The sequence below is a fragment of the Scyliorhinus canicula genome, chromosome 6 (genome assembly GCF_902713615.1).
Source record: "Scyliorhinus canicula chromosome 6, sScyCan1.1, whole genome shotgun sequence".
NCBI lineage: Eukaryota > Metazoa > Chordata > Chondrichthyes > Carcharhiniformes > Scyliorhinidae > Scyliorhinus > Scyliorhinus canicula.
The window spans coordinates 104,620,133-104,644,329 of NC_052151.1; the positions used below are offsets into that span (position 1 = coordinate 104,620,133).

General features: G+C 47.9%; 1 protein-coding gene across 5 annotated transcripts in view; it reads left to right on the plus strand.

Moving 5' to 3' along the window:
- The window catches only part of lama2 (laminin, alpha 2), a 607,521-nt gene that overhangs the window by 179,847 nt on the left and 403,477 nt on the right, over positions 1–24,197 (plus strand). The window lies entirely within an intron of this gene.

The window sequence follows — 24,197 nt, forward strand, 5'->3', positions numbered from 1 at the left end:
GTCCGGCAAGCCTGGAGGGCCATGAAGGCCCTCATACTGGCCCGATTCACCTAGGACATGGACTGGTCCATCATCGCATCCTTACCCACCCATCACCCCATTTCCCACCATCTCAGGGTATGTGTCACATCACTAGAGGGTGCCGGGACTATGTCGGCCTTGTCAGTAGGTCACTGTCAAGGGCAGGGGGTTGATGCTAATCCGCAGAGAGCCGAGCACCGGTGCGCCTCAATCTGTGCCATAGTCTGACCCCTGCCTGTCTGCTGAGTGCCCGCTCACACCAATCACGTGGTGATTGATGCACTATCAATTACGACGAGACGAGAGTAGAGGGTATTCTAGGCTTTATTAAGCAGAGACGTGTGGCATCCTGCAGCTGCTACCAGAATGGGAGCAGCTCGGTATGCACACATATTTATACTCCGCATACTGGGCGGAGCCAGGAGGCAGGGATCTACCACCGCACCTGTAGTACACGACCCTTACCGTATTACCTCTATTATACAATCAATGGTGACTACCACATTCACCCCCTGTTAAGAAGGAGTCCAGCGGGGGTGGTGGAAAAAATTTACAGGTTTGTGAAAATTTTAAGTTTACAGTCTGGTAAAAATTTACAAATTCAGCCCATCGGGTGCCTTGATCCTCCATTGTGAGCACCTCGGTCCCTGTGGTGATGCAGGTGCCGACTTGGTAGCCTGTTACTCTGGGAGCGTGTTGTCCTCATCTTCATCCCTGGGTGGAACTAGTGGGAGGATGGATCATCCTGGGGCGGGGTTGTAGTGAGGTGCGCTGGTGGGAGGGTGGGTGGCACCGGGGCAATCGGAGGGGGGGTGTCGGGTGTTGGGCTGTGGGTGGGGATCAGCTGGTGCCAAGTCGCTGAGGAAGGCTGTATCCTAGCGCCCATCGGGGTACGCCACATAGGCGCACTGCGGGTTCACGTGCAGTAGTTGTACCCTTTCGACCAACAGGTCTGCCTTGTGGAGCCGCACGTGTTTGCGGAGGACGACGGGTCCAGGAGCTGCCAGCCACGTTGGGAGCTAAACTCCTGAGGTGGACTTTCTGGGGAAGGCAAGGAGACGTTCATGGGGGGTTTCATTAGTTGCAGTGCAGAGTAGCGATCAAATGGAGTGGAGCACGTCGGGGTGGACCTCCTGCCAGCGGGAGACCGGGAGATTTTTAGACCGCAGGACCAGCAGGACGGCCTTCCCCGGGAGTTGTAGCTGGTCGTCCTGCTCAAGGCAATGCCCTTGCTGAGCAGGAACTGACGCAGCTCATCACTCATAAAGGAGGATCCCCGGTCGTTGTGGACGTAAGCGGGGAAAGCGAACAGGGCGAAGATGCTGTTGAGTGCTTTGATGACCATGGCAGACGTCATATCGGGGCATGGGATGGCGAAGGGGTATCGGGAGTATTCATCGACCACGTTCAGAAAGTACGTGTTTCGGTCGGTGGAGGGGAGGGGCCCTTTGAAGTCCACGCTGGGGCGTTCAAAGGGGTGGGAGGCCTTCACCAGGTGCTCTCGGTCTGGCTGGTAGAAGTGCGGCTTGCACTCCGCACAGACCTGGCAGTCTCTGGTGATAGCTCTGACGTCCGCAATGGAGTAGGGCAGGTTGCGGGCCTTTATGAAGTGAAATAACCGGGTGACCCCTGGATGACAGAGACCATCGTGTAGGGCCCGGAGTCGGTCCACTTGTGCGCTGGCACATGTACCTCGGGATAGGGCATCGGGGGGCTCGTTGAGCTTCCCGGGGTGATACAAAATCTCATAATTGTGGGTGGAGAGCTCGATCCTCCACCTTAAGATTTTATCATTTTTGATCTTGCCTCGCTGCGCATTATTAAAAATGAAGGCAACTGACCGTTGGTCAGTGAGGAGAGTGAATCTTCTGCCGGCCATGTAATGCCTCCAATGCCGCACAGCTTCCACGATGGCTTGGGCCTCCTTTTCGACAGAGGAGTGCTGAATTTCGGAAGCATGGAGGGTGCGGGAAAATAATGCCACGGGTCTGCCTGCCTGGTTGAGGGTGGCGGCCAGAGCGACGTCCAATGCATCGCTCTCGACGTGAAAGGGGAAGGTCTCATCGACCGCGTGCATCGTGGCCTTGGCGATGTCTGCCTTGATACGGTTGAAGGCCTGGCAGGTCTCAGCCGTCAGGGGGAAAACTGTGGAGTGGATAAGTGGGCGGGCCTTGTCCGCATAGTTAGGGAACCACTGGGCATAACAGGAAAAAAACCCCAGGCATCGTTTCAGGGCCTTGGGGAAGGGGGAGTTCCATGAGGGGGCGAATGCGGTCAGGGTCGGGCCCTAGAACTCCATTTTCCACAACATAGCCAAGGATGGCTAAGCGGTTGGTGCGGAACACGCACCTCTCCTTATTGTACGTGAGGTTAAGGAGTTTGGCAGTGTGGAGAAATTTGAGAAGGTTAGCGTTGTGGTCCTGCTGGTCGTGGCCGCAGATGGTGATGCTATCTAGGTACGGGAAGGTGGCCCGCAGCCCGTACCGGTCAACCATTCAGTCCATCTCATGTTGGAAGATCTCGACCCCATTAGTGACGCCGAAGGGAACCCGAAGGAAATGGTAAAGGGAGCCGTCTGCTTCGAACGCAGTGTATTTGCAGACTGCCTTGCGGATGGGGAGCTGGTGGTAGGGAGATTTCAGTTCCACTGTCGAGAAGACCCGGTACTGTGCAATCTGATTGACCCTATCAGATATGCATGGGAGGGGGTACGCGTCAAGCTGCGTGTCCCGATTGATGGTCTGACTGTAGTAAATGACCATCCTGTGTTTCTCCCCAGTCTTTAATACTACCATTTGGGCTCTCCAGGGGCTGTTGCTGGCCTCAATGATGCCTTCCCGCAGCAGCCGCTGGACCTCCGACCTGATGAAGGTCCTGTCCTGGGCACTGTACCATCTGCTCCTGGTTCCAACGGGTTTGCTACCCGGAGTGAGGTTTGCAAACAGGGAAGGTGGGTCGACCTTAAGGGTCGTGAGGCCGCATACGGTGAGGCGTGGTAGGGGTCCGCTGAATTTTAGAGTAAGGCTTTGGAGGTTGCACTGGAAGTCCAGGCCGAATAACAGGGCAGCGCAGAGGTTGGGGTGGACGTAGAGTCGGACATTGCTGAACTCTACACCCTGGACGGTGAGGGTGGCAATGCAGCACCCCCGGATTTCAACGGAATGGGATCCGGAGGCCAGGGAGATTTTCTGGGTAATGGGGTGTACCGCGAGGGAGCAGCGCCTTACCGCAGAGGGGTGGATGAAGCTTTCCGTGCTCCCGTAGTCAAGAAGGCAGGATGTCTTGTGCCCATCGCCTTTCACCGTCATCGTCGCGGGAGCGAGGTTGTGGGGCCGGGACTGGCCGAGCGTGATGGAGGCGAGTTGCGGCTGGTGTTGGTGTTGGTGTTGGTCGGCGGCGGTGGCAGGCAATGAACGGCCAGATGAAGCAGGGGTCCTGAGGCTGTGTCCACAATGGCGCCGAAGATGGCGGTACCCACGGGGCGCACATGGCAGACGGCGTTAAAGATAGCAGCGCCACAGGCTGCATGTGGTCTGTGGGGACGAAAAGGGCAGTGCCCACGGGCCGCATGTGGGTGGTGCAGGAACGCTGGGCCTAGATACAGCAGCGATCGTCCGGGCCTGGCACACAGCAGCGAAGTGTCCCTTCTTTCCGCAGGTCTTGCAGATTGCACTCCGCGCCAGGCAGCGCTGCCGGGGGGTGATTTGTCTGTCTGCAGAAATAGCATTTGGGCCCCCCAGGGTTGGCTGGCTGCCGCGCGGCGCAGGCTAGGTGTTGGCTGGATGCGGCCGCTGGTGGGGCCCACGATGTCCACAAGGGCGGCGTGCGGTCGGGGGCGTACGATTGTACTTTACGGGAGGCTACCACTCGTGAGTTCGTCGACTCCATGCCCGTAACGAAAGCATCCCTGATTAAGAGTTCAGTATGTTCCACGGCCGAAACTGCCTGGCATTCGCAGTTCCTCGCCAGGATGTGCAGGGCACGCCAGAAATTGTCTAATGACTCATCGGCGAATTGCTGCCTCGTGGACAGGAGGTGCCTGGCATAGAGTTTGTTGATTGGCGGGATATAATGTCCTTTCAGAAGCTCCATAGCTTCAGGGTAAGTGAATGCATCCAGGATAAGGGGAAAAATATCGGAGCTCATCCGTGAGTACAGGATCTGGAGCTTCTGTGTATCCGAGGGTTGTTCAGTCGATGATCTGAGGTAGCTTTCGAAGCAAGCCAGCCAGTGGTCGAAAGCCGATGTGATGTTGGCTGCTTGAGGGTGCAGCTGCAGGTGATCTGGCTTGATGCGTAGTTCCATCGCTGTAATATCTCTGCTTAATAAATTGATGCACTATCAATTACGACGAGATGAGAGTAGAGGGTAATCGAGGCTTAATTAAGCAGAGATGTGTGGCCTCTTGCAGCTGCTACCAGAATGGGAGCAGCTCGGTGTGCACACACATTTATACTCCGCATACTGGGCGGAGCCAGCAGGCAGGGATCTACCCTGTACCTGTAGTACAGGAGCTTTACCATATTACCTCTATTATACAATCAGTGGTGACTACCACAGTGATGCATTGTGAAAGAAAGGGACAGAGGCTTCCTACTGGTTGTGCACAAGGGTGTTTATTGTTCAATATGTTTACCTAATCTTCTGATGGTGCCCCCCCAACGCCACCACACTCTGACCCCTACCCACCCCGCCCCCCCCATATACCCCGTTGCCCTCTACCCAGTGCCCCCTCCCGCTAGTGCCTTCACATTGATATTCAATGTGCTTTGCCCACCTAGCTCAACCACTATATCTACGTGTGTCCCCAGGACGCACATCTGAGGTGGAGGCAGCCAGCTGCTTGCCTCGTCCCGTGATTTTCGATACCCTTTGCGGGTGTCCTCCTGGGGCTCTGGGGCCAGAGGGCACCGGCTCACTTGTCGATGGCACATGCACAGCCGTGTCGCCCTGTCCCATGTGCTGACCGCGAGATGTGGCCTTATCAGAGGGGTGGAACACGGGAGAGCTGGTGGCCACCGTCACCAACCCATGCGATCGGTCTGGGTTGGCACAGCGCCCCCTCTTCCCGGTTGGTGACCATAGGGTCCTGGGGTTCACATTGGGATGAAGAGTCAGCTGGTTCGAGTCCCAGCTGCCCCTGCATCATCTGGCTCTGCCAGCCCTGGCGGTTCCCCGTGGTCTGTACCATCGTGTCGACATCCTCAGTGATGCTCCTCAGTGATTGGGCCATCCTCTGCAGTGACTCAGCAATGCCCACTTGTGACTGGGACAACCTCCGCAGCACCTCGGCCATTCCCATCTGAGATCGGGACATAATCCGCAGAATCTCATCAAGGTCAGTCTGGTCCTGAGTGACATCCTCCAGTGAGGCAAACATACTGCTGTGACCCTCGGCAATGGCTGTCACCGACTGCGCGATGCATTGGAAAACTTTACTAATGGTGCCGACGTCGTGCACCAGGCTCTCCACTGCGGTTGCCACCCTAGCAGTGTTGGCCTTGGTGCCTCTCATTGCCCGTGCCATCTCCTGTGCCCATCGCCTCTGGGACTCCTCCAATTGGCAATGGACATGCTGGAGTAACGCTGTTTCTCCCTCTGAACGTCCAGGTTGGTCTCTATTGTCTCCTTCAGCTCCAGGTACCTCTGTACCACAGGCTTAGCATCTGGCTGGTATCAGCTGGGTCCTGGGATCCAGCAGACTTCTGACTGATGTCTCGCCTGGGCATTCCTGCCTCCACCTGATGTGCATCAGCAGCTGTGTGGTGCTCACCAGATTGTGCCCCAGAAGACTGTCCACTAACATTTCCCACCAAGATCTGTGATCTGTGCTGTTGGAGGGTGGGGCGACTATAACAGTTGAATCTCAGAGCTGTCCTCCAAAGTGTTCGCCCGGGATGGGCCGGCCCTGCTGGACCTGCAGGGGAATGGACGTGTGGTCAGTGGGAGGGATGGGTAGGTCAGTAAGGCAATCAGGTCCTCCGGGTGGAGCTGGTGGTTCATCACTTCTGCGGCATCCGCCAGCCTCTGCGTTGGTGACAGCCCGGTTCTCAGGCACACTGGGTACCTACAGGGCCCGCTCCTCAAAGGTGGTGAGGATTCTTAGGTCCGGTACCCCACCAACAGTCTGGGTCCTCTCCCAGTGATTGCGGGATAGTTTGTCCTGAGGGGGCACAGAGAGGGCATCATTAGCCAGACTTGTGGTTCACAGTTGGTGACGGGAAGATTGGGGTGGAGGGAGGGTTGAAGGGGTGGATGGAGGGAGTACTGAAGGGGGAGGGGGATGGAGGGAGGTTGGGGATCGCCTGGGGGGATACTCTCTTTGGTGGGGTGGGGGGCATTCGTGTCTACTCACTCGTGCTGCCCGGTGTAGGTCGTTGACCTTCTTCAGACACTGGAGGCCAGTCCTCCTGGTTACCCTGTCCGAGCTGACTGCTGTGTCCATCTCATCCCAGGCAGCACTGGCTGCCTTGTGGCATCCCCGAATCTTGGGGCTGGTCTCCTTGGTGTCATTGTTGCGAGCTGGCTTTGGTTGGCTGAGCAAGTGCAGCTTGACTGCTGCTCGACGTTGTTAGCGGTGGGCTGGCGAGCACTGTCCCGGCGAATCAGCTGGTGAGCCAGAATTCAGGGCAAGAAGCTCCTAACGCCTCGATAAGTGGACCGATTAACGTTGAATAGTGTGGCTGGCCTCGCTGGGTCAAGCGCCAGGAAATTCGGGACAATTCCCACTCGCTAGCACACATGGAAATCTTTCAGGAAGATTGCGCCCTTAGTCATTTTTTGGGAGAATTGCTCCCTTGATTTAATAATTTTACTCGTTTATAAAGATAGCAATAGTTATCTGCATGAAAATTTGGTTGGTAATTATGTCTGTTGGGTGCCAGAATCCCAATCTTTGAAATTGGAAATTTTCCACTATTTGTGCTTCAAAGCAGTTTCCTCTCATCTTTATAGTCCACCAGGACACCATGCCTGACAAGTGATTTGCTGCCAGCCCTCAGGCGGGGTTGTTCTTTTATTGGTCATTAGAAGCTTGATGAAGTTGAATTGCTCCTTGAAATTCCTTTGTTCCAGCTGGCAAGAACTTTTCTCTTTCCAGGGGTTTCTCCCTCAATGATGAATCAAGACTGGAAACTTGCTATGTGGGGAATAACAGATGCTAATCGACATTATTGCTACTTTGTAGTTGAACATTTTGATGCATCAGTGTGTTGCAAACCTGCCAGTTGCTTAAATCAGCAACGATTAAGTGTGACATTTGCAATCACACTATATTGCACAATATAAACAATAAAATTGAATTCTGACTAAATAAGTCATATAATACATGTCCCTGTCTGTGAAACAATGATATTATGAAGTCACAACTACCACCGAACAGGAAATAGAAATTTCTCACTAAACACGATGCAATTGCTAATGTGAAAAGTTATATTATGATGAAAATACACCAGGTGGCACAGTGGCTAGCACTGCTGACTCACGGCGCCGAGGTCCCAGGTTCGATCCCGGCCCCGGGTCACCGTCCGTGTGGAGTTTGCACATTCTCCCTGGGTCTGCGTGGGTCTCATCCCCACACCCCAAAGATGTGCAGGGTGGGTGGATTGTCCACACTAAATTGCTCCTTAATTGGGAAACAAATAATTGGGTACTCTAAAAAAAATTTTTTAATTATGAAAATACAAAAAAACCCAGAAATATTAATCTGTTTCTTGACATGCAGAGAAGGTTAGATGATTTCTAATTATTAGAATTTAGTTTTTTAGAATTAGTTCACTAGAACATAACTCATTGTTACCAAAACCCAACATTTCCCAGATATGGAGCTGTATTTTTAAAATAATAAATATGAAACATACCTTTTATTGGTTGCCATTCTCCCTCAGGATACAACCGTTGTTCTTCAATTGTTGTACTTTGCAGAAGATCATTTAAATTCAGATAATTTTCCAAATATGCACTGGGCATCTTGCCCACTTTAAGTACATACTTGAAATTCAGGCACAGACTTTACATAATTTTCTGACCATTATTTAATACACACTGGAATTTCTGATATGTAGTCACAGGGGAGGAGGTTCACTTCCAAGAATGCAAAGTTCAAACACGACCCATCCACTGCTAACATGTCTTATTGTCCTTTGTTGAAAGGAATCTATTGCCCATTTTAAGTTCAAATTTACAACATGCTGGTGAAATCTTACAAATGTATGGATCCAGAATTTCCATGACGTGATTTACACCTCTGTTGCACTTTTAAAACAAATTGCTGCATTGGCTACTGGCTTATTGGAAGAATCTGGTGCAAGCAACTGAACTGACATAACTTTTCAATGTACTGTTCAGCCTGCAGGGCTCTGCAAAACCCTGAATCAAGTAGCTAAAGCAGGAGCATTGCTCTCTCAGGGTTCCCTCTCAAATTAATTCCTTGCCTTTCTTACCAATACTGTTATTATATTTCTATATAATTTTCAATGTTCCAGTGATATCTGTGTTCAGAGGACATCAGGATATGACATGAGTCAAAGATGAAGGTGCACTATGCCACTCATTGAAATTCCCAAAGATTTCTCGGAGGGGGGGAGGAGAAACAAGCGTGGGTGCCCTTAAGTCAGCCCCCACCCCTGGAAAGAAGTGGCCCTGGTAATGATTGCATCTCTCATTCCCCAAGGCTACAGAACAGTGTCATAGGAAATTCAACATCCGAAGCAGGGCAATCAAGGAAGTATGTTATACATGCTTCCCTTGCCATCAGATGCTTCGAACAAGCATGATGAGCCAGCCATAACCCGTCATACTGGTCCCCGAATGGCACCTCGAAAAGACCCGAGAAAATGCCAGAAGAAATGCCACATCAACCTTATGATGCCTCTAATTATTGATAGGATTTGATGGGACAGGGGAGTGGGGTGGGGGGAGGCAGGGAGAAATCTAAAAATATGTTTGTGCTCTGAACCTCTGAAATGCAGTCAGAGGAAATGCCAGATGCCTGTGAACAGAAAGTTAACAGGTGATGTGGGGTACTTCATATACCTGGGGTGCACCATAACCTGAGTGCAATAATGGTGAAAGACCAGGATGGGCAGCTGTGATGAAAATCTGTTGGTGCATTATGGATTGCCTCTCCGAAGCACCGGAAAGTTGGTGAAGCTGGTTCCCAAAAGGATAGGTGTTGAAGTGCCAGTAATTGCTCCACCCTGGCACTTTTTACAAGGGAATATTCTCCCAAGCTTATTCAGCACCACTAATATGCCTGAAACAATAAGGAAATCCATTACCATGGTTTTAAAATATCATTCCTGAGAAGCAATTTCATTAATGGAAGTGAGAAAATGCAATCAATTCAACACATCTGCAGTAATAATCCTTCAACATTTCTCAAGATGCAAATTAGCCACTTAACTGATATAAATATGTGCAATTTTCTCAAGCCAGCCATGAAAAGGACTGCATTTATGTAGAATCTTTAGCACAGTAAAACATTCCACTCATGTCATGGGAGTGTAATCAGACAACAGTTGATAGCGAATGAAAGATGGAGATATTAGAAGGGTGACTAAAAGTTTGGTTAAAAAGGAATGGTATGGCCTTAGAGGAGAGAGACGAAGAGGTTTAGAGATGCTATTCCAGAGCCCTAAGGGAGAGATGGCTAAAGAACTGGGCCCCCACGGGAATGGGAGATGCATGAGAGGTCAGTGATCTTAAAGCACATGGCAATAATCTAAATAAAAGTGTAATTCGTTAAATGTGAGGTTATCCATTTTGGTAGGAATAACAGCAACCGGGATTATTATTTAAATGATAAAATATTAAAGCATGCTGCTGTGCAGAGAGACCTGGGTGTGCTCGTGCATGAGTCGCAAAAAGTTGGTTTACAGGTGCAACAGGTGAATAAGAAGGCAAATGGAATTTTGTCCTTCATTGCTAGAGGGATGGAGTTTAAGACTAGGGAGGTTATGCTGCAATTGTATAAGGTGTTAGTGAGGCCACACCTGCAGTATTGTGTTCAGTTTTGGTCTCCTTACTTGAGAAAGGACATATTGGCGCTGGAGGGTGTGCAGAGGAGATTCACTAGGTTAATCCCAGAGCTGAAGGGGTTGCATTACGAGGAGAGGTTGAGTAGACTGGGACTGTACTCATTGGAATTTAGAAGGATGAGGGGGGATCTTATAGAAACATATAAAATTATGAAGGGAATAGATAGGACAGATGCGGGCAGGTTGTTTCCACTGGCGGGTGAAAGAAGAACTAGGGGACATAGCCTCAAAATAAGGGGAAGTAGATTTAGGACTGAGTTTAGGAGGAACTTCTTCACCCAAAGAGTTGTGAATCTATGGAATTCCTTGCCCAGTGAAGCAGTAGAGGCTCCTTCATTAAATGTTTTTAAGATAAAGATAGATTTTTTTTTGAAGAATAAAGGGATTAAGGGTTATGGTGTTCAGGTCGGAAAGTGGAGTTGAGTCCACAAAAGATCAGCCATGATCTCATTGAATGGCGGAGCAGGCTCGAGGGGCCAGATGGCCTACTCCTGCTCCTAGTTCTTATGTTCTTATAAAGAATATTGGATAGAACTGAATGTTTTTGCTGTACTGTGGAGCATCTCAAAATCACGAAGGAATAATTTAAGACCTTTTCTCTACTATACAGGTATCTTGATTCTTGTCCATCGCACATGATAACATTCATTTACATTTTCAATGCTTTCTGTTGATATAAATAAAATAATTTTACTTTCATGTTTCAGATTTACCATGTCTTTTAAAGATGTTACACATGAGAAAGAATCAAACTTCATAGAACAAAGCACCATATGCCCAAAACTTAAAAAGTGAATTTATATTGTACCTTATTAAAACTGAATGAAAAAGTAACTTAATTTCCCAATAATGAGCACATATTCATTTTTAAAAAATATTTAAGAGAATACATGCTGCCAATGCCAGCATTTATTGGCCATCCTTCATTGCCCTTGAACATGCCTGAGAGCAGGTAAGAGTGAAACATATTGCGATGGATCTGGAGTTACCATGCCAGATTTCCTTCCCTAAAGGACATCATGAACCAGATGGGATTTTATAACAATTGATGATACCTGTCATGGGCCAGATTACAATTCCAGAATTGTTAATTGCATTCAAATTCCACCAGCTGCTGTGGGAGGATTTCAACCCATGTCCCCAGAGCATTATGGCACGATGGTTAGCATTGCTGCCCCACAGCACCAGGGACCCAGGTTCAATTGTGTGGAGTTTGCACATTAAACCCCTGTTGGGTGCTCCGGGTTTCCTCCCACAGTCCAAAGATATGCAGGTTAGATGAATTGACTGCTAAATTGCTCCTTAGCCTCCAAAGGTATGCAGGTTCAGTGGGGTTATGGGGATAGGGTGGGTGAATGGGCCGAGGTGGGGTGCTCTTTCAGAAGATCAGTGCAGACTTGATGGTCCAAATGGCCTCTTTCTGCGCTGTCGGACGCCGCTGGATGACTAGACCAGTGACATTACTACTGGACCACCATTTTCCCTATATTCCTGCTAACCTGCTTTCATATTTAGAATTTATGAATTAGAACAGCATAACACTATCCAGTAAAATTGCTGAAATAAATTGAATTTCTATAATCAATTTCAATATATAAGTATGAATAAAATTTGCAACATGACAGACACATTACTAGATCATTTTGTACTGATTAAAGAGAGCCAACATGGACTTGAAAAGGTAGACTAATTCTAATGAACCCACCAGATATTTACAGGAGGGAACTCAAGTGGTATCCAAGGGAATGTGGATAAATGTAGTACATATGGACTTCTAGAAAGCATTTTATAAAGTTCCAAAAATGAGTTAAATAGGTCAAATGAAAGCCCATGGAATTGACAGAAAATTGTTGACCTAGTTCAGACTTTGTTTGGGCAGTGGAAGTCTAGGAGTAGGAATATTGGGTATGCATGTGAATTGAAATGAACTTAGTAATGGTCCACAAGGATCTCTGTTGGTGCATCAACTAACTATTTATTAATAATATTGTAGAGAGCCAAATCTTCAAGATCTCTGATGCCACAACTATTGGTGATATAGTAAGTCATGTAATCATTTGTTTGCCACAAAAGGATAGAGTTTTGTATTATTTAAATGGTGAAAAGCTAAGAACAGTGGAGGGTCAAATAGAATTGGGAGTGTGTGTACTTACATCATTGAAATGTAATTAGGTATGTGCATCTTTATATATATAGAAAGAGATAGAAAATAAAGGGAGCAGGTTTTTCATCAGCTATTTAAATTCCCACGTGTCGACCATATTTGGAGTACCGGAAACAGTTCTGGGCCACCGCACCTCAGATAGGATGTATCGCTGTGCAACATAAATTCACCAAAATGCTATCAAGGGACCAGTATTTAGATTGTAAGGAGCAATTATATGAACCAATTATATTCCCTGGAATATGGAGGATTTTAAAAAACATGTATTTGTTCATGGGACGTGAGCATCGCAGGCTGTGCCAACATTTATTGCTCATCCCTAATTGCCCTTGAGGGGGCAGTTAAGAGTCAACCACTTTGCTGTGGGTCTGGAGACATTACTCTGGGTCTCTGGTTTACTAATCCAGCGACAATACCACTATGCCACCGCCTCCCCTGGTAGGTTGATTAGATTTGTTTTTAGGATTTTGAGAGAAATTGATGTGGCAGATCGAGCTAAACTCTGCAGATGCAGTGGTCTAGGTCAAGGGGGATAACTTTAAAATTAGAGCAAGACCAGAGAAGATGTGAAACTTTTTATTTTGCAAAGGCTGGTGGTTCAGCCATCTGTAATTAGATACAGTAGATGTGGAATACTGACAGCTGAATGGAATTAAGATACAGGGAAAGTTGTGTTTCAATGCATGAAGAGTTTTTTTGAAGGAGTAACGAGGAGGATTGATGAGGGTAATGTAGTGGATATGGTTTACATGGATTTTAGTGAGGCATTTGACAAGGTCCCACATGGCACATTGATCAGAAAGTAAAAGCCCATGGGATACAGGGGAACATGGCGGGTTTGATCCAAAATTGGCTTCGTGGCATGTTTCAAAGTTTAATGAGGACTGATGTTTTAACGAATGGAAAGTGGTTTCCAGTGGCATTACGCAGGGCTTAGTGTTGGGTCCCCTGTTGTTTGTGGCTTATTTGGACTTAAATATGGGAGACATGATTGGGAATTGGGATTGGCAGATGACACAAAAATAAACCTTCTAATTGATAGTGAAGAGAATAGCTGTGGACTCCAAAATTATATCAATGGTGTCACGTGAGAAGTGGGTGTTTATAAAAATAGCTGTATTGGATGTAGGGGCTGGTTCAGCATAGGGCTAAATCACTGGATTTTAAAGCAGACCAAGGCAGGCCATTAGCACGGTTCAATTCCCGTACCAGCCTCCCCGAACAGGCGCCGGAATGTGGCGATTAGGGGCTTTTCACAGTAACTTCATTTGAAGCGTATTTGTGACAATAAGCGATTTTCATCTTTCATCTTTTTTCATCACTTTTAAGAAATGGGCGTTTATTAGAGAGATCCAGTGATGTCAGAGAGTGGGTGGAGCTGGGCTGTCTGTCTGCTTTTCTTTCACTTTAGGCTGTTTGCTACAAGGTTTGGTTAGTTTCATTTTGAGAGCTGGATAGCTGCAGGCAAAGCAAGGAGCTGTATAAGGATCTCTCTGCAAAGTAAAGACTGTCTCCAAATCAATTGGATGATTTCAAAGTGTTCTCAATAGTGAATTTAAACCTGATCTCTGTGTTAAAAAGGGTCTTTTGTATTCTGGATGTTGTTTGGGAATTTATTAACCGTTATCTATCGAGTACTGTATTCTTTGGGGATTTATTGGTGTTGATAGTTGTTAAGATGTTTACTGTGGGTTTATAAAGTGTTAACTGGTTTCATAAATAAACATTGTTTTATTTTAAAAGCACTGTAAATCTCTGTTACATCACACCTATAAGGTAGGCTTGTGTGCTCCCCATAACCACAATCTATTAACAGTTGTGGGTCAGGTGAATGCCATGATACACTTTGGGGTTCTCTGAACCATGGCCCATAATAAATTGAGGGCTCGTCTGGGATAAAAGTCTATCTATTGGATTGGCTGAGTGAACTTAAAGACAGTGAGGGGTGAGCATATTGTGGGTGCTTTTCAGGTGTGGTATTCCAGTTTAAGTAGGGAGTGTGCTGTGGACAATGGCTCTTTCAGAGGCGCTGAAGTTTCTGGGGGTGGAGACGGTCACACGCAGTATCTTACAGACAGAGACTAAAAACAGGCTTTTAGAGTTGGCAAAAACATTGCAGTTAACATTACCTGACAAAATGTGAAAAGGTGAGGTAATTATAACGGTGGTTAAGCATTTAAAATTGCCTCAGATACAGTGTGACTCATTGGAAATGGCAAAAATTCTGTTACAAATTGAACAAATAAAACATGAGAAAGAATTAAAGCAGCTTAAATACGAAAGAGAAAGAAGAAAGAGAAAAAGAAAGAATAGCAAAACAAAAACAAAGGGAACGGGAGATACAGATCAGGGAAAAAGAAAACGAGAGAGACTGTCAATCAAGAAGGAGTTCCAGTTGGAGGAAAAAGAAGAAAAATGGACTGTTATTATTAAATGTTTGCGTGTTTTGTTTTGTTTTAAAAAAATGTATGTTCATTGTCCATATTTCTTAAAGGAAAGTGAAAAGGTGAGAAATGAAACTATCTTGAAGTTGATGGTTTATTTTTTTTTCTTGGAGAGAGGTGTCATGTGAGAGTACCTTTAAGAAATGGGTGTTTAAGAAATGGGTGTTTAAGAAATGGGTGTTTATAAAAATAGCTGTACTGGATGTACCTTGAAGAAATGGGTGTTTATTAGAGAGCTGCAGTGATATCAGAGAGTGAGTGGAGCTGGGCTGTCTGTCTGTTTTACTTTTGTTTAAAGCTGTTTGCTACAGGGTGTGGTTAGTTTTGGTTTGAGAGCTGGATAGCTGCAGGCAAAGCAAGGAGCTGTCTGAGGATCTCGCTCTGCAAACTAAAGACTGTCTTCAAATCAATTTGATTTCAAAGTGCTGGCTGCTCTCAATAGTGAATTTAAACCTGATCTCTGTGTCAAAAAAGGTCTTTTATCTTCCGAATGTTGTTTGGGAATTTATTAAGGCTTATCTATCGAGTACTGTGTTCTTTGGTGATTTATTGGTGTTGATAGTTGTTAAGATGTTTACTGTGGGTTTATAAAGTGTTAACTGGTTTCATAAATAAACATTGTTTTATTTAAAAGCACTGTAAATCTCTGTTACATCACACATATAAGGTAGGCCCATGTGTTCCCCATAACCACAATCTATTAAAAGTTGTTGGTCAGGTGAATGCCATGATGCACTTTGGGGTTCTCTAAACCCTGGCCCATAACAATGGTTTGGTCGAATGGAAAAGTGGCAAATGGAATTCAGTCTCGATGAATTATGAGGTAATAGATTTTGGGAAGGCAAATAAAACTGGAGATTATTCAGTAAATGGGAGGTTGTTGAGAGGGATTGAGGAAGTGGGAGACCTTGGAGTGCATGTCCACAGGTCCCTGCAAGTGGTAAGACAGATGGATAAGGTGGTAAAGAAGGCAAGTTGAATGTTTTCCTCATTGCATGAGTGTAGTATATAAAACCAGGGATGTAATACTGGAACTGTATAAAATGCTGGTTAGGCCACAGCTGGAATTTTGTATACAGCTCTGAACATCACTTTACAAGAAGGACATTTGCTCTGGAGAGAATGCAGAGGGGATTTACAAGAATGTTGCAAGAGGTGGAAAATTACAGCTATGTGGGAAATTAGGCTAAGGTTGTTTTCCTTAGACCAGAGGAGGCTGAGGGGTGATTTGATCAAGGTGTTCAAAATTATGAGAGGCCTGGATAGAGCGGAACAGGTGTGCCCCCCCCCCCCCACCCACCCGAGTGGAGAGGTTGTTTATCAGGAGACACAGATTGCAGGTGGTTGGTAGAAGGATTAGAGGGGATACTAGGAAAAAACATTTCACCCAGAGTGGGTGTTTAGAATTTACTGCCCAGATTGATGGTTGAGGTAGAAACCGTCAACTCATTTAAAAGTTACTGGGAGCTGCACATAAAGGTGGATTAGAATGGGAGGATCATTGACGCTCTCTTTTTTGGCTGATGAGCTGAACGGCCTGTCTATGCTATAACATTTCTATGGTTCTAAGCAAGATCTCATTGAATAGTGTTCCAAGTTTGAGCAGTTGAATGGCCTACTCCAGTCCATTTGCATGCATTTCTGAAACAAAATCAATTAATTTACTCATTAATGTCATTACTTAATTTTGGAATCATCTGGGAACACATTCTTGCATGTGGATCTGCCCTTCTTTCTTTACACTGAGCTTCAATTGGCATTTTCACCCGAGGCTGAGTGTTGTGAATTTGTATTGAGAATTCTGTGGGAGTATCTTGTGGAGATAGCAGGAGTGGGAAAAATGGTATGCGAAATTTTGATTTCCTGACGGGTTGAAATGCAGAGATAAAGGGTATGATTCTCAGGCCTCATTGCGGTCTTGCTTGAGCAAAACAAGGCCGGTAAATAGCAGGAGACGCCAAGAACGGGAACCGCGTCAGGTGCCAAACAGTTTGGGACAAATCGGGATCTCGCCATAGCATGGTGAGAAACCAATTATCACCACTTAAATCCTATATCCATACAATTGATCGTTCCCACCCCATATCCAATGACCTCCCATCACTCATTGGCCTCCCCAGCAAGTGGTCACGCTGGCGGCAATTAGTCCCCTTTTTAAAAACGTGAACCTCGGGATGGGCTTCTGTGGGGAGCTGAGGAGGTGGGTAGCCATCTTTGCTCACAGGCAACTAGCCCTTGCTGCTCTTGTGCTTGGTGAGGATGTGGAATGCTTGACTGGGGTTAGGGGACCCTCCGCAGGGGTGGACCGTCATGAGAGGGTGGGGGGCGGCACTTGGGGGGACAACCACATGCGGCACCACTATGCCAACCCCTTGATCGTGTGTATCCAGTCTGGGGGGAACTCTAGTCCCTGCACGTCTGCCCCACTGACCACCCATAATGCCCATCGACTGCTGAGGCTTCTGGCCATGCTGCGGAGGCTATTACTGATGGAGAATTGGCAATCGTGGTTGTGAGAACTTCACTCTACCCAGGTGGATTCTCATGGATGGGTGGATCATGTGACATGTGGGAGTAATTGTCTAGCATCCCAATCTGACCTTTATGCCTGAACACGGGGCCAAACACTGCGGGAGGCAACACCACACATGCAAGAGCTGAGATCCAAACAGCCAGGGGATGGGAAACAGCTCCGGGGGCCATGTCCATGGCCGGAGGGTGGGTGAGTGCCATGGGGAGTGAATCAGTGCCCAGTCCAGGTTGCGTTATGAGCGGGTGTCCAGGATATAGGATTTGGGACCTGGTGAGTGGTGCTACGGCTGGGAGTGCATAGGCACCCTGGTGGGGGGGTGGGATCAGTGGGCGAATGGAGGGTCCCAGGGTGGAAGCCACCACTGTTTGTCAGTCTAACACCCTCTCCCAATGCCTTACAGATATTGAATGCTATGGCAGGGATTTCCGACCCTGAACTTGCCCCAGTGGTGCTGCTGCTAGGCCAGGCAGCCAGACACCAGAGAAAGCGGCAGCAGCAGCGTCTGCAGACGCTCGAGGCAGCGGCCCATGTGCCGGACCCCGCTCAGCACCCTGAGGACCTGGCCACCCATCAGGCCAGGGAGGGCCCCAGAGGAGGATGCCTGCGACGACCCAGAGTGTACAGGCGTCTCTGGTCATTCGAACAGATGACGGACAGTGCGTGCCATAGGAGGCACCACCTCAACAAGGAGAGTGTGCGGCGCCTGTGCCATACCCTCACGGACCTGGCACCTCATGGAGGAGGAGGACTCCCACTCTCGGTGGTCATCAACGTCACCGCCGCACTGAACCTTTACGCCTCAGGATCATTCCAGGGTTTGAGCGGGGACCTGTCTGCTCACAATCCACAGATGTATCCGACAGGTCAAGGATGCGCTGTTTGCCCGGGCGTAAAACTACAGCAACTTTGACGTGGGCCAAGCCAAGCAAGATGCCCGGGCAGCAGGTTTCTCCGCCATCGTCCAGGGGGTAATAGATGCCACGCATGTTTCCCTGCGCTCACTGGGCCATCTGGGAGTGGCCTACGTTAGCCGAAAGGGGTCCCAATCCGTTTGTTTGTGACCGTGTTTGAGGAGCTGTTCGTCACAGGGGGAGAGAGGGAGGTCAGGAGGGTGAAAAAGGGGGAAAATATGTACAGCCTGTCTAGTTGATTGCTGGGAAGTATGTTTCCCAGGGTGTTTATATGTTGTAGCCTGTTTGTTGAAATAAAATACATTTATTAAAAAAAGGAAAAGTCTCGGGGGGGGGGGGGGGGGGGGGGGTGCACCAGTATCTACTTACTCATGCTGCCTGGTGTGGGTCGTTGACCTTTTTCCGGCACTGGAGACCAGGTCACATGGTCACACTCCCGGTGCTCACAGCTGTCGCCACCTTCCTAGGCAGTACTGTCTGCCTTGTGGCTGACCCACCGAGACCCTCGGGGGAACAGGACATCTCTTCTGTGCATAGTAACCTCCCCAGAGCTGCATCCCCGAATCTTGGAGCCGGTCTCCTCGGTGCCATTGTTGTGAGGTGGCTTGGGTAGACTGATGAGTGCTGCTCGACCTTTTTGGGCGGGGGGGGGGGGGGGGAAACTGGCAAGCAATGTGCCAGAGAAATGTGTCGGGGAAGCACGGTAGCACAAGTGGATAGCACTGTGACTTCACAATGCCAGGGTCCCAGGTTCGATTTTCAATGAAATCCTGCCCTCTCGATTAAGCCAACAGCACCTGCAAATCTTGTGGCAGCAAGTTCCTGATTATCTAAAGATGGCGTGCATCAGTCAACTACAACCAAATTCACCAAGCACATTGGCTCAAAGAGTCCATCCCTAGGATCTATTACACTCAGGTATTGCGACAACATCTTGAGGGACAAAGGTAGGATAAGCAGGAAGAAACTTCTCCCCTTAGTAGAGGGGTCAATAACCAGAGGGTTTAGATTTAAGATAAAGTGCAGAAGATTTAGAGGGGATTTGAGGAAATATTTTTTCACTCAGAGGGTGTTGGGAATCTAGAAGTTACTAACTGAAGGTGTGTTAGAGGTGGGAACTCCCACAGACACAGGAGCGAACCCCCCCCCCCCCCCCCCACCCCACAGACATGGGAACCCGCCAACCCACCCCCCCACAACAGAGGCAGGAAGCCCCCCCTCCACAGAACTCTCACCTCCCAATAGATACCCCCTGACTCAGCATTGCCCGGGTATTGCCTCAATACCCCCACCACCCCATGGAGAGCTACCTGTGCGCCCCTGACAGGAACTGTTCGCCAGGTCCCCATTGGTAGAGATCTGTTGTAAACCCCGCTAACTTGATGGAGTAATTCCGTATGTGGGGGATAATAGAGCGGTGAAGCCCGCTATGATATTTAAATATATGATAGAAGGGTTCCTGACTTTTGATGGTGAGGACCCCATTATGCCATTGGTGGGGAGGGGTGGTGGGGGCAGGGGGAGACAATCAAATGGGGAAATCCTACAAATGTAAAAGCGATTTGCCGCCCACTTAAAACAATGGTAAAAACCTCTAGCCATTATATTGTGCATAGTTCTACAAGTGACAAACAGCTGGATAAATCACCCTTGCAATCTTGGTGATCACACTTTTTCCACTTTTCCCCACATCTTGCAACATGTAAATCTACAGCTGAGGTGGAGGCAATGTGCTGAGTGTCATGACCTGTAGCGTTGGATTGCAATGATAAGGTGGAGGGCTCTGGAATGCCTTGTGGGCCAGCCTACTGGGGTTTCTTGTCGTGGTGCAGGAATGTTCCCATACCTCACATACTGGAGCTATTGATCAATGAGTGGAGGGATGAGGAGAGCCACACGTCCTGGGAGGGACCTGAGAGTTCACACATGCTCCTCCTCTATCTGCATGTGCAATAATACCTCCCTGTCTTGCTGAGAGGAAAGGGGGCCCATGGAGGAATGTCCAGCAGCCTCACCACTCTTGCACCGAGTCCGTGGTTAGAGTGATGGAATGCAGGGTAGAGCACATATGGATCTAATGCTCGACCTGACTCTCCTTGGCAGCTAAAATCCTCTCCATGAATAAAGGCATGTGCTCAAATGCATGAGACTTGGCAGAACTCATGGTGTCCTGGCAGCTCTGACATGTTTTCCCCTAGCTTCTGCTGCATGTCCAGCAGACTTCTTATCATCACAGCCATAGGGCCTGTCATCAGCAGGGGCCTGATCCCCAGCAGTCCTCTGATTTTCTGGGGATCTGACAGTTCCATCCTCCCTCAGCTGCTGGGACGTTTCTATGGTGTGTTTACCAGATTGTTTTCCCTATACATGCAGACTATCTGTGGACCTTATGGGTGTAGCTATGCTAATGGAGATGGATGATGAAGAAGATGCTGGTGTAACCTCTGGGTATTGGCTTCTTCGTTCCTCGATGTGGCCAGCGGCCTTCTCCAGTCCATCTACTCTCATTGGAATTGTGGGTCTGCTTATCCTGCATGACAAAGTGCAGTTAGAGACTTGGAAATTGATACTGAATTGCCTATATACATCCCCATCACACCTGCTGGACTGCCATTTAAACGTTGCAAGTGCACACATTTAAGGCAAGCTTCCAGACACTTTGGCCTCAATTGCCCTGAGACACAAAGGCTGATCACGCATTCAGTCTGCTGGCCTTGCTGCCCACTCTCAGATGTACATAATTGTTGATGACATGAGAGACTCCTATTAAAGATGTGACACTGGCACTTACCCTGGCGGATCAGAGTAGGTCATTGAGCTCTTTCCTACAATGGACTCAGGTTCTGTTCATTATCCCATTGTTGCTCATCTCCTCTGCCACCTTGTTCAGTCGGAGGGTGGGGGAGGGGGCGGGTTTCTGATGCCATCTACAGGAAAGATTGCTTTCTGCCTTTCCCTGATGGCCTGAAGGAGGATTTGCAGGGAGGCATCACTGAACCTTGGGGCTGGTCTGCTTCAGCGGCCAGACATCGGATCTGATGGGCTCTTTGGATGAAGCTCTGAAGAAGCTCACTCTCCCGTGCTGGAGCATCCAGGCAGTGATACACAGCCTCCTGATTTTAACATGAGGTTCTAGAATTGTAATCACGTGGAAAATGGCAAAAAGAGAGTGTGGAAGTGGCACATACTTTTGGTTACACAATTGGGAATGACACACTGTCGACAAAGTTTGTGCCACGTATGTGTGTGTGTGTTGTGTGTTGCGTGCGCTGCAGATTTGGAGAACTGCAAGGGGAGTGATGGGATCCAACAGAAATGTGGAGGGGTATTGGAGCATCGGGGAAGAGTTTGTCATTTTTCAGATATTATGGGATCTGGCAGCTATGTGATGGAAGGGAGCCCAGGAAAACAGGACAGAAACATGGAATTGACTTGTTTTGGACTGTCACACACCATCTTCTAATAGTGATCCCATCATTCCTCTCACCAGTTTGCAGCTGCTTTTACAGTCCCCTGTGTTCCACCTCATTAGTTCTTGCCTTGAAGCATTCATGGATAAATTACCTCCTTCTGCACTCCCAGCACACATGCAGAGCATATATTGCGAAATTACACACTCGAGCCTCTGATTTTGCCTTCTCTAAATTTATTGCTCTCCTGGCATGCATAGAGGTAGAATAATGACCCTTTCGTACAATATTAGGAACTTGCCAATTTGAGTAGCCTTTGATAAACACAGATTTTCATCAACAAATTAAGTTAGAGAACTTTCAAATCTTAATCATTTGAGCAGGTTATGGGTTTTTATATTAAACAAATTCCTTAAGACTCAAAGAATGAAGAGTGGTTTTTAAATAAATGAGTGAGTGGGTAAAAGAAGTAATCCACACTCAATTGCAATTGGAGTTCTCTTTTTCAAACTTCAACACATAGCAGGTACTGCTAATCACTGAGGTCTGTGACATTTTAGCACGGAAAAGCACAATTGTTAATCAACTTACTAAATGTTATCACTTATACAAACGCAAAATACTGCAGATGCCGGAAGTTAGATATTTTAACCAAAGATGCTGAAAATGCTCAGCAGGTCAGATAGTTTCTATATAGAGGGAAACAGAATTTGTGATTGAGGTTTTATCAAGGCAGCTGCACCCCTGACAGTGGGCTAGAAGGTCAGAGGCAAATCTGCCTCATCTACTTAAGGGAGGTTTTTTGCCCAGATTCAATGCCCATCAGACAGCTGGTGAGGTGCGGGTTGGGGCTCCAGGCCTTTTAGGAGTGAAACCCACCTCCATGAGCTGTTGGCGTATTGTAGCAATGGCCACTATTGGAATTGCACTCAGCTTAGAGATTCAGGGACAAGAGAAGTGGGGTCAACGTTTGCTGGGACCAGCCAGGCAGACGCTGGTGAGGGGGAGGAGTGCTGGGGATATAATTGTTTGTGAGGTTAGTGAGGGTGTTGCCAGGGAGTAGCTACAGCCGTTGCAAGTGGCAGGAGGGAGGGCAGGCAGGGACAGCTGGCAGGAGGTGGAGGTCATCCTCCATAAGCCACACAGTGTGGTACCAGCAGCGCTTCCCCAGATGCCCACAGGGAGTTTGTTATACACTGCACTCCCTCCGATATTTTGCATTACTGCTTCCTATCCCACTCTTAACAAGCCAATGCTTTAGGACAATAACCTTTAATCAGAACTTGCCTGAAAATAAAACTCTGAGAACTCAACGTACATTTTGTTCAGTCTTTTGGAAAGAACAAAGAGTCAATCAGGCCAGAGCGTTCGAATCCTGGTGCTGAGCACAGGTTTTACGGTTAGTTAGGAGCCTGTAGTCGTGGAATAAGGTAGCCTTATCACACTCTCTGCGAATAATTATTTGCCTTAATAAACTATTTTACTCATTAACCTACTTGGTGATTGCCAGTCTTTCGACATACTACATTTTGGGGACGAGGTTCTATTAGAGTGCCTTCTACTGGTACAGAAATTGGGAGAGTAGACCTCGTATGAAAGGTTACCCTTTGCAGAAAACATGTTCAGTAATCTGTGAGTGTCAAAACTTTCTTTTTTGGAAAACCTAGCCTTAAACCCAAACATGCAGCAGTGGGTGTTATATGTTGAATGCCTGTGTTATTTCTTTATGGCCAACAAAATCGGTGGCGGGGGGGGCGGGAGCAGCTGGTAATCCTATTAACAGCTTGCGGGTCTCCAACTATAATCTGAATGTGAGTCTGATTTCTATAGATGTTCCCAAGTCCAAAACCTTTGAAGAGCTGTGGAATTAATCAAAGGATATTATCACCTGAAGCCCTTGATGATAATGCAACGTGACAAATTTAACTGGTGGCAAAAGTCCAGGGTAGTTGATGGCTGCATTCATGGAGCGCCTAAAACAAATGGCTGAGCATTGCGAATTCAGGACTGCACTCAATGACATGTTGAGAGACAGGCTAGTCTGTCGAGTTAACGACACGGCCATATAAAATAAATTGTTAGCAGAGGCAGAGATTATCTGAAAGAAAGCATTAGATGTTGCCCGGTATATGGAAAGTGCTGAAAGGTGGGCGATGGGACTGCAGAGCTTGCAGGCAGGAAAGGTCCACCAGGTTTGGCAGAAAGCTGCTGGCTGTCATGACACCAGGCGATGAAAGTAATGAGAAAAGAGGCTTGAAGCAAAAGAGAGTGCAGAGATACAGAGAATTTGGTCCACAGACCAGGGGCTATGAAGAATGCTGCTGGTCTGGGAATGCTCCCCAAGGACAGATGTAAATTCACCGAAGCTACATGTTGCGCTGCAATAGGAAGGGTGCTTTAGGAGGAATTGCAAGACTAGGCAGAGCCTACAGTGGGCCAACAAAAAAATCTGACTCCAGTACACAGTGTTGAGCATAACCGTGAAAACGGATTTGAAGTATACAGGGAAGATTTCTTTCAGCAGAGTGGAGAATTGGTGCCATTGGCACCGGCGTGTTTGGCGCGGCACTGGTTGCGAGCCGCTCTCTGTGGCCGACCTGCTGATTCTCGGGCCGGGATGGGCCGAGAGACCGTCGTGGAAACGCTGAGTCCACACCTGCTCTCAGCCGACAGTAAC